The sequence below is a fragment of the Ceratotherium simum genome, chromosome 10, assembly GCF_057802395.1.
Source record: "Ceratotherium simum simum isolate JZ-2026a chromosome 10, ASM5780239v1, whole genome shotgun sequence".
Classification (NCBI taxonomy): domain Eukaryota; kingdom Metazoa; phylum Chordata; class Mammalia; order Perissodactyla; family Rhinocerotidae; genus Ceratotherium; species Ceratotherium simum.
The window spans coordinates 83,584,174-83,594,378 of record NC_141909.1 but is presented as its reverse complement, the minus strand read 5'-3'; the positions used below and the strand labels follow the sequence as shown (position 1 = coordinate 83,594,378).

At 48.6% G+C, this 10,205-nt stretch overlaps 1 pseudogene across 1 annotated transcript; it reads right to left on the bottom strand.

Annotated features, from left to right (window-relative positions):
- Nucleotides 1–326: 326 nt before the first annotated feature.
- LOC147916200 (peroxynitrite isomerase THAP4-like) lies at nucleotides 327–8,920 on the bottom strand (annotated as a pseudogene). Its single transcript, XR_015553520.1, has 2 exons — nucleotides 8,526–8,920; nucleotides 327–7,027 (listed from the first exon to the last, which is right to left on the bottom strand). The product of XR_015553520.1 is annotated as a peroxynitrite isomerase THAP4-like (transcript).
- Between the last annotated feature and the right edge of the window lie 1,285 nt (nucleotides 8,921–10,205).

Sequence of the window (10,205 nt, the reverse complement as noted above, 5' to 3'; positions counted from 1 at the left end):
ATGGAATATTATTCAGCCTTAAAAATGAAGCAAATTCTCCAATAAGCTATACATGGATTAACCTTGGAGACATTATGCTAACTGAAATAAGCCAGTCACAAAAAGACGAATACTGTATGAACTGAGAGTAGTCAAATCATAGAGACAGTAAGTAGAATGGTGGCTGCCAAGGGCTGGGGGGAGGGGAGAAGGGAGGGTTATTGTTTAATAGGTATAGAGTTTCAGATTTATAAGAGTTATGGGGATGAATGGTGGTGATGACTGTACAACTGTGGAAATGTATTTAACGCCATTGAAGTGTACACTTAAAAATATTTAAGATGAAACATTTTTTGTTATGTATATTTTGACTCAATATACAAAAAGAAAAAAAAAGAAATGAGCTATCAAGTCACAAAAAGACATAGTGGACACTTAAATACATATTGCTAAGTGAAAGAAGCCAACCGGAAAAGGCTATATACACTGTTCCATAGTTTTCATATATTCCAATTACACGACATTCCAGAAAAGGCAAAACTATAGAAACAGTATAAAGATCAGTGTTGCCAGGAGTTGGGGGGCAAGGGACGAAGAGGTAAAGCACAGGGATTTTAGGGCAATCCAACTCTTCCGTAGGATACTGTCGTGGTGGATACATGAGATTATGCATTTGTCAAAATCCAAGTACATGACAGCAAGACAATGAACCTTAATGTAAACTACGGACTTGGTTACGAACACTGTAGCAGCATCAGCTCCTCACTTGTAAGGAATGAACCGCACTAACACAGGTGGTCACGCAAGATGTTAACCGTAGGGGAAACTGTGGGGGAGGAGGGAGAAATGCTCTGCACTCTCTGCTGAATTTCTCTGTCCATCTAAAACTTTCCTAAAAAACAATCTATTAATTAAAAAATAATCAATGGAAGGTAGGGAGTGGGTAGAAATATGGACGAAACAGGAATATCAGAATATTAATAAATGTTGAAGCTGGGTAATAGAGACATGGGGGGCTATCACACTTTTCTGTTTAATTTGTGTATGTTCAAGGTTTTCCACAATAAAACATTTTTAAAGCTCCAGATTAAATCTAGATTATATGTACAAGGAATCAAAGAATGTGAAGAAAACAGATATTTTTGAAGCAAGTATACTGAGGGAACATGCAATCACACTGGATAGAGAGTGAACGTCCTGGTTCCATCAGGAAGGTTCAGAGCTCAGTGAGCAAGGCAGGCAACAACACAGTCAGGGAAGTGACAGATAATGATCACAGAAAAATGTTTGCCCTCACTGATCACAGAAATGCCAACGATGGGCCCTGACAGAACTGCCCCAGGATTTACAATGTCATGACACCCAGAATTAGAGCGGGCTCTGGGACAGAGCACCACGTCCTGTGAGAATGCCAATCAGCACCGGCTTTCTGGAGGGCAAATCTCCCAAACCCTGGAACCTGCAGGCCACTGGCCCGGCTGCTCTGTTGTATGGAATCTGTCCAAAAACAAAGGGATTGGGTACAGATGATGGACTGAATAAACACATGTAGAGCCCCTTTGACATAGAATCCCTTAAAAATGACCCAAAGATTCCTTCATTGATGAACAAATTCATAATAGCCTTGGGAACCATCAAGAGAGCCGACATTTTGATGAAAACATCAAAGAGAGTCAACAGCTGGTGATCGGAGATCCCAGTGGGGAGCTCCATGTGAGCCATGAAGACCAAGCCAGGGTGTCCTCTCTCCCTCTCCCTCCTCCCCCTGCCGTTCACCTAACACCTTCTGCATCGCCCCTCCACTCCCAACCACTGCCCACCTCACGCTCCAGGAATACAGGAGCAGAGGCACAGGGCACCCTTTCCACGAGCACATCTGTCCTCTTGCTCTCTGCACGGCGCCAGGCAGCGGAGCTGTCTTGACATGAGTACAGCCATGTTTGGCCGCTCCATTGACCTACAGCCACCAGCACAAAAAGAAATATAAAAGCTGCTTTCTGCATGGTGGGAACCGGCCCTTCTCCCATGGAGATAGTTGCAATGTGTAAAAAATTCAAGACCCTTCGGGCACTGCAGCCTGGGGCAGACTGGCCATCTGAGCTGGGCTGGGAGGATAAGCAGGGTAAACAATGCACGTACACAACTACTGGGCTGGGACGATAGCCAGAGTGTGGGGCTCAGTGCATGTACACCACTGATAACCATTTGTGCATGGGAACACTGAATGCTTTCTCTGTAAACTCTGTAACTGCTTATATAAATTGCTGGAGACTGAGACCCAGTGAGAGTTCCACCTGTGGAAGGGACGCCTTGCCCAGGACGTGTGATTCCCGCCCAGCCGTATCAATTGACAGGACTCTCCCAGCAGTGGGGCATGGATGTTGTGAGTAATTGATTTATTGTGAAGTAATTGATCTGATGTGTTCTCTTTTCAGTTAACCTGGCGTTTCTCTTTCTGGTTGATTTGCGTCATTTCCCTTAAGTCGATCTGGTGTTTCCCTATCCGATAGAACTGATGTTTTTCCCTCTTATTATATGACCTATTCAAATGTGCCGCTATCTCAGCTGATGTGGATGTTTTCCCTTTCCAGTCGAGCTGGTGTTTTTTCCCTCTTATTATTTGACCTATTCAGATCTGTTTGCGGACTATCACCTTTACCATCCTCTCTATAATACAATATACCTTCAACCCATTTGTTTGGAGTGGAAAGTTTCTTTTACGTCTCCAATCGAATCCCCAAACCTCTCATAACAGGAGCCCAGCCCAGCACCTCCTCAGGGCCCAGCACACTCTTCCTCTCCATCTGGTCCTACCTGCAGCACAGACACCTGCTAGCTCATCTCCACCTTACAAACAAAACTCTCCCTTGGACCCAGGCTCCCTTTTGGCTACTGTCCACTTTCCCAACTCCCCTTCATGGCTAAACCTCTTAAATAAAGTGCCTTATACATACTGCCCTCCCATGGACCCCCTTCACTCACTCTAGACCCAGCTTCATTCCCACCCTCTCAAGGAGACTGAGGTCACCAGTGATGCCACATGGCCGAGTCCAGCCATCTTTTCTCCATTCTGATCAGAGCTGTATCCCACCCAGCTGAGCACCCCTCCTTTCTGCAATACCCTTTACCCTCATGGTTCCTGCAACTTCATGCTCCACCATTTCAGTCCCCTTTCCTGGACCCTCTTCAGCTGCACCTCTGCAAACACTGCCTGCTCCTAGGCTGGGCCCTGGTCCCTTCTACAGCTACAGTGTCTCCAGGAAACCTCATTCAATTCCACGGTTTTAAACATCTCTGACCTCATCCCGACTCTGCTGACACACCAATGCAACTTTAAGAGTTTAGGTGCTAGGTCCCCAGCATCAGCACCTAAGGAGTATCGCAGACTCGATTCATCTCAAAATTTCACTGTCATATGAGTTCCAAAATAACATCAAATCTTTCCAAAAGGAGGAAAATTTTGGATACAATAAACTGTTGTGTACAAAGTAACCAATAAAACTTATACTTACATCCAATCATGGTTGCTTGATGGGGAAAATAAGGACACAGAACTAAGATCAGATATTCTCAAGTTGGGGACCAGAAGGTGATGAGTTGGGAGTGTAGAACACAGGAACTGATCAACTCTAAGCATTTACAGAAAGAGAGGCAGAAATGGTTGTTCCTAAAAGCTGAAAGACACCCACTAAAAGAAGAGAAAAATCATGAGAAAACCTAACAAATTAAAAATTAAATTAAATGGTAGACTCACATTCCAATTTATCAATAATCACAATTGTAAATGGATCAAATTGCTCTAGAAAAACATGAAGGCTCTCGAGTTGAGTTAAAATATTGTTATAAAATAAAGGGATATAATATGGTTGAAAATAAGGAGATAAAGAAATAAGACTTTAAATGGGACAAAAAGGGGTTCTCTGTGTTGATAACTGTCAGGAACACTTATGCACCTAACAATATGGTCTTGAAGCATAAAGCAAAACTGGACAAACAAGAAGACACAGGCACCCCAAGGGAGGTGCCTTCCCTTTCCACAGGGAAACCTACCTTACCTCTCTTAAAAAGCCACAGGTCAAGTGATACAGTAAGTTAGGAAACAGATCTGCTGACGAACACAAAAAAGCTAGATCTAGCCTCAGCCCCAGGGACAACAATGTAAGCAGCTAGTGGAGAGCGAACATTCTCCTCAAACCACAATGAAACAGTCACCACAATGGACTGTGTGCTAAGCCACAATGAAATCTCTAAAGAGTCCAAAAAGCAGAAATCTATAAGTGACTATATTACTGGAACTTAAAGCAATAAAAGTAAAAAGTAATCACAAAATATTGGCTCCCCTCCCCCAACCTATCCACTTGAAAATCTGTCCACACCCTTCTAAATCTCTCAGGTTAAAGAGGGAATCCAGACAGACAGGAGAAACTCTTTAGAAATGAACAGCAATGAGAGCAGCATGAGGCAAATCCATGACGTGGGGACAAGGGGACGGAAGAAGGGACACAGCCTCCACTGCAGGTATCAGGGAATATCAACTGTACACGAAGAAGCTGAGCACTTCCCTCCAAGAGCCAGAACAACACCACAATAAAACCAATAACAGCAGAATGAAGGGAGAATTCACCTGGCAGGAATAACAACATAGACCTGAGCAATGGCGTCAAGGGCTGGTTGTCTGGAAAGACCTGTAACAGTGAGAAACCTTGGGCAGTCTGACCAAGAAGAATAGACAAAGGCACCAAGAGGAACAGACAAAGGCACCAAATTGTACCATCAGGTACGAGAAACTACAGAAACAGCTTTAACGTGATAGGAGAACATAGTGGATAACTCTGACCAGGACATCAGTGGTCCTCAACTGGAGCTGTCCTTCCCCTAGGATGCATCTGGAAACATGCGGGATGGGTTTTGTTTCTTGTTTTGGGTTGTCCTACTGGTTGTTGCCCTGGGGGTCCCAGAGATCCTGAATAGCCTGTCACACAGACCCGTTTCCCTCCTGAAGTGTTACTGGCATCTGGGAAGACAAGCACTGATCCAGATTAAATGAACAATGTGGTAGGAAAATGTTTTCCATGGATGTATAACAGGCAAAAGTTGGTACCCTCAATATGTAAGGAATATCGAGAAACCAATGTTTACAACTACTAAACTGTGAGAGCAGGATTATCAGAAACATAGCCAAGAAACACACCAAAAATATATCCAACCAATTTGTACAGGTGGAGAAATATGCATGTAAAGCACAGGGAACAGTCGAGGAGATTACACACCAAATTTTACTACCAACAAGGAATAAAAGTTGGGAGGTAGGTGAGAAATAAGAGTTTTTACCACTTCTTAGCTTATATATTTCTCTGGTGTTTTAATTTTTACAAAAGAGAAAGTATTCTACTCAAAAAGATGTTTCAAATTTTAAGGAAATTATTAAAATGTTCAAAATGACTTCAGTTCAAGGATATTCATTAAAACACAAATGGAAAGAACCTCCCCATGACTTTAAGAGTCTCCTATAACTTTTCCAATAGTTTACTATGTGGATTTTATTTCACATTTAGATCCTAACTCATTGGAATTTACATTTGTGTGAGGGATGCAACAGAAGCTGATTTTCTCCTGTTCAAGTGGAAAACCAACCATCCAGGCATCATTCATTGGGTAGGCGTGGCTTTCTCAGCTGACCTGCAATGCCTCCTTCCCCACCTGCTAAACCCTGACAACTAATGCTGCCTCTCGAGCGCCCTAGAGCGAGCGGGGTGAGCTCTGCATCCTGGGCTCCCTGTCTGCGAGGGGCGGCTACCAGCAGAGCCTTCTCCCAAGACAGCAGCAGGCATGCTGCACACAGAAGTGCTCAGGGGCCGTCTGCTGTGGAGCAGGAAACCCCTCATGAGAAGCAGGCAGTGGGGGAGCCCCGAGCACCGGGACTGAATTCGGTGGGGGGCAGCATGCTCCTCAGTTAGGGAGCCCCCTTCATTCAGCTCGTCCATCTCCTCCTGCAGCGTGTGCACCTGGCTGTCGCCAGCTGCCCCTCTTCTGCTCGCTGTCCTTCCACCTGCTCCCGCAGGCGGCACCTGTGCTCCGGTTCCCCCGGGAGCAGAAGTAGTAGGAGACAACGAGTCGAGGAGTTCTTGGGCCCCCAGTGCTGACAGGATGACCCCGCTGAGGGACGTGGGGTCGGTGTCGCTGTGTTCGCCCTGCACAACTTCTGCGGCTAGCTCGGGGGTGACATCTGTTGGAGGGTGAAGGGGCTCTGGGAGGGTTTCTGAGGCATCATTGTGAATGATGAATGTGGGGGCTCTGGGCCAAGCTCTCATCAGGCCCAGGGCTGGTCCCGCTGTAGCTGGGCTCCACATCTCTCTTCAGCCTCTTTCGGTCAACAGCCTCTCAAGGGACAGATGGCCTCTCTTGAGTGTGTGCTGAGGAGAAACTGTAAGAAGGAAGCCAGCCAATAAATGTGCATGCCTCAGATCCTGAGGGATAAAGTCACCCACGGAAATGCCACTCTTACTCAGCAGGCCCTGGCTGGGCAGAGGGGTTCTCATCGCCAGCATCTACAGCAGACGTGTTTGCATCTCCCAGGCTGCCACACACTGTGGAGGCCACACTGTCTCCTGGATTTCCTTCCAGAGACTCTGTGCCCGCGCCAAACTGGTGGCTTCCTGGGTGGCACTGGGTGCAGGTTCGCCCTGCAGAGAGGCTCGCTTCAACTTGCGGGACCCTGGCTGGGCCCTCAGGTTTTCCCTCAAGGATGAGGATGAACCTGAAGCTCCTTTCCCATCTGCTTCACTCGCATGTTCCTCAGGGCCCCGGCGGCTATCTTGGTGTCATTTCTCCTGCGTGGCCATGGCCTTCACCTCCTCCTTCTCAGTCAGGTGGAAGTTGGAGGGCAAGGCCGTGGGCTTGAGCACGTAGTACTGATCCTCCAGCCTGTCCAAGAGTTTTTTTTGGTAAAATGTTCACTACAGATGAAAGAATGCTCAGTAGGGTCCAGTCATCCCTGTGAACAGCTTTTAGCCACTGGACCAGAAGTTTTGAGTCCTTTATGTGGAGCCTGCAAGGATACATGAAAAAGTAATTAAAAAGAAAGAATTAAATGTCTCCCCCTAAAATAATCAACTATAAAAGCAAAACAAGTGTTTTTGGGAACACCCACACTTAGGAACTTTGCCCATTTAAACCTTTAGTAAAGATGTAAGGAACACCTCTGCTTGCAAGTTATTACTGGAATAGAAAGGTGAAAGACCCACTGTCTACCTTAAGGAGCTGACCATCTGTAGGGCAGAGAAAGAAGGAAGGTGAAGACCTCTTCCCAGGCTGTGGTAAGTGCCCTGTAGGGCCACAGATGCTCGGGCAGAGAGCACAGGATGACACCAAGGCAACAGGAAAGTCTTCAGGAAGCCTCAGAAATAGTTCCTAGAAGCTCATGGTTGTCCAACCCTCCTGCTGTCCCTGGGATGCAGGACTTTGGGTGCTAAAATGGGGAGGGTTGGTCCCCCTATTTCAAAGCCAGGCCAGGTGTTGGCCAGCAGAGCCTCCCGGGCACTCAGCAGGGCGCCTGGCTCCAGCTCTGCTCAAGCAGCTGAGGATGCGGGACCACCGCCAAGAGGAGGTCAGCCCCAAGAGCTGTGGTTCGTTGTTCCTCTTGTCCTTCAACTACCAGGAGGAAAGCTGCTCCCTGTACCAAGCAACCAGCCCCTGAACTGTACTGACCAAGACACTTCATAATCTTTTCTCCTCATTAAGGTAAAATGTCTATTTAGAGAAAACTATGCACATGGGGAGGAAGTGGGTCTCTCTCGAGGCTTTCTTCTCCTCCTGAGTTCATTTAACTCCCATAAGGCCGCTGTGGACCAGACCGGGTGGATACTAGGTCCTCAGGGAGTTCCAAGCAACCTGACCTTCTAACATTTCTCAATGCTTTGTGACTAGTTATGAAAGGACCCCCACCTCCTTTGCCCCCAGACCACGTTAAACAATGACACATGCCAAGAGCAACCTTCTCTGCAGTGCTTTGCCTCATTCTCAAAAACAGTAACAAATCTTTTGGGACACAGACTCTGAAGGAAACTGTCAAGAAAGCATGTTGTCTGACCTCTGAAACAAGCTCACATTACTAGTTCTTTGGATAGATTGTAACAACTTCCGACTTAAAAAAACCACTGTTAACTTTGAATAAGACTAAAGACAACAAGTGGCATTCAGGTCTTTCAAAATTCAATAACAACCTGCAACATGAAACAAAAGGATCTGCCAGGAGGTTTTCAAAGTAGAATATCTTCAGTGCACTGTTCTGAGATCTCCATTGCAGAGTCCGCAGGAAAGGACTCACTCAACTGGCTGAATTCCAGAAGCCCTCATGAAGGGAGCCAGGCCAAGGGGAAGGCAAACCTCTCATCCCGCTGTGGGAGCCCAAGGAAGAAGTGAAGAGAGGAGCCCCTTCCCTGAGTCCCCAGGGTAAGCCTCCCAGTGAGGAGTGGGCCGCAACCTCCTCCACCCAGGATGCTGTCACATGCAGAGTCTGCAGAGTCAGACGCCTCTCCAGGACTCACCTCCAGTGCAGAGCCACCTTTCCCTGCACTGCCAGGACCCTTCTAGCAACAGAGCATCTGAGAGGCGTGTCCATTTGGAGGTAGAAGCTGCATCTGCTCAGCCACATTCCTGATCGCAGAGATCAAGGCAGGCTCCCTGCCATCAAAAGAGCAGAAAAGTCACGGCAAATGCAAGAAGATAGTGACCTAAGAAAGAGTGTTTCCAGAATACCCTGTTTCTTGACATTGTTGGCCCCAGCCTGAATCAGTGGAGAGCAGAGTGGCCAGGGGGTGGGGGTGACAGTGTGGTGGAGGCCATAAGGTGGACGCCAGTAGCCATAGGATGGCCGCAGTGGCCCGAGGTGCCTGGAGCAGAGACAGTGGCACAGACCAAGGCCACATAGCGCCTGGTGCTCACTCACCCGCTGGACCGGCCCCAAGGCCCCAAGCACAGAGTGCTGCCTGCCTTGGGCTGGAACACCAGGGGGGCTGACTGGGCTGCAGCAGCTGGTTACCTGTGGAAGGAGATGGCTGTTTCTCCTCATTGCCCAGTGGTGGGATCAGTTCACGGCAGTGCAGTGATCACCATCCCGGGCCTCAGGCTGTCATGCTGCCAGGCTCCGGCCCCCTCCTCTCTGTCCCACAGTGGGACTGCCACAAGAGTAGGGCTCAAAGCGACACTGTGCAGCAAGTGGGAGCTGGTCCCCAGGCCCCAAAGGATGGCAAGATGGCGGCATGTGCCCATCTGTCCTCCGTAAAGCAAGATGGCCACGTCTGTGGGCCTAGGCAAACTGCTGCCTGATGCACCCACCCTGGGGTCACGCTGCCAAAACGCGTCTGTTCCGCTGCCCTGATGGGTCACTGCTGCGGTATTCATAGCAAATGACCCAGACCGAGGGGGTGGGAGAATGTGGCCGGCCCTCCGAGAGGGGCCCCGCCGGACGCCAAGATGGCGACTGATGCACTTCCACCCGCACTTCTGGCCCCACCCACGTTGCTCACCTGGATTGGCCTCAGCGGCTGAGCATCACATTGTCCTCATTCTCCTGGGCAGCGGGGAGAGGGACGCGGGTAAGTGCACCTGCACTGGTCGGCATGGAAGACTGTGCTCGCCTGGGCCCTTAGCAGCTGGGACTGGCTGGCGCAGTTTGGGGTGGGGCCGTTGTGGGGAGTGGCTCCTCAGGCAGAGCAGGGGGGGACAGCTCCCATAGTGAGACCGGTGCATCTGACAAACAGGTCCCTGTGGGTCTGGACGCTCTTTCCATCCAGCCTTGGTGCTCCGGCACTGGCCTGACAAGCCCATGGCTGCTGGGGCGGGAAGGGCAGCAGGGACTCAGGGAGGGGAGGGGGGGCACTGGGTGGGTCTGGGGCAATGGTTCTTGGGAGGCTTTTTCCTTCCCCGCCAGGACTTAAGAAGTGGAAGCTCTCTAACTCCTCTGTAGTTATGATGTAGGCTGGAGGGGAGGGACATATTCCAATTCTCACAACACATGCATGTTTTTGTTGACTGATAGATCATTCCAACTTCTTTTTCTGTGATGAGAAAGAGAAACAATCCATCTCATTGGGCCTTAACTTCTTGGGGTCCTAATACAATGTGTTAGGGGAGCAGGTGTGGGGTATTGGTGATTTGGTCAATGCTAGTGTTGGGCAGAAGGGAGAATCCTCCTCTGCCCTTTCCCTTAAGGATCTTATGGCTGC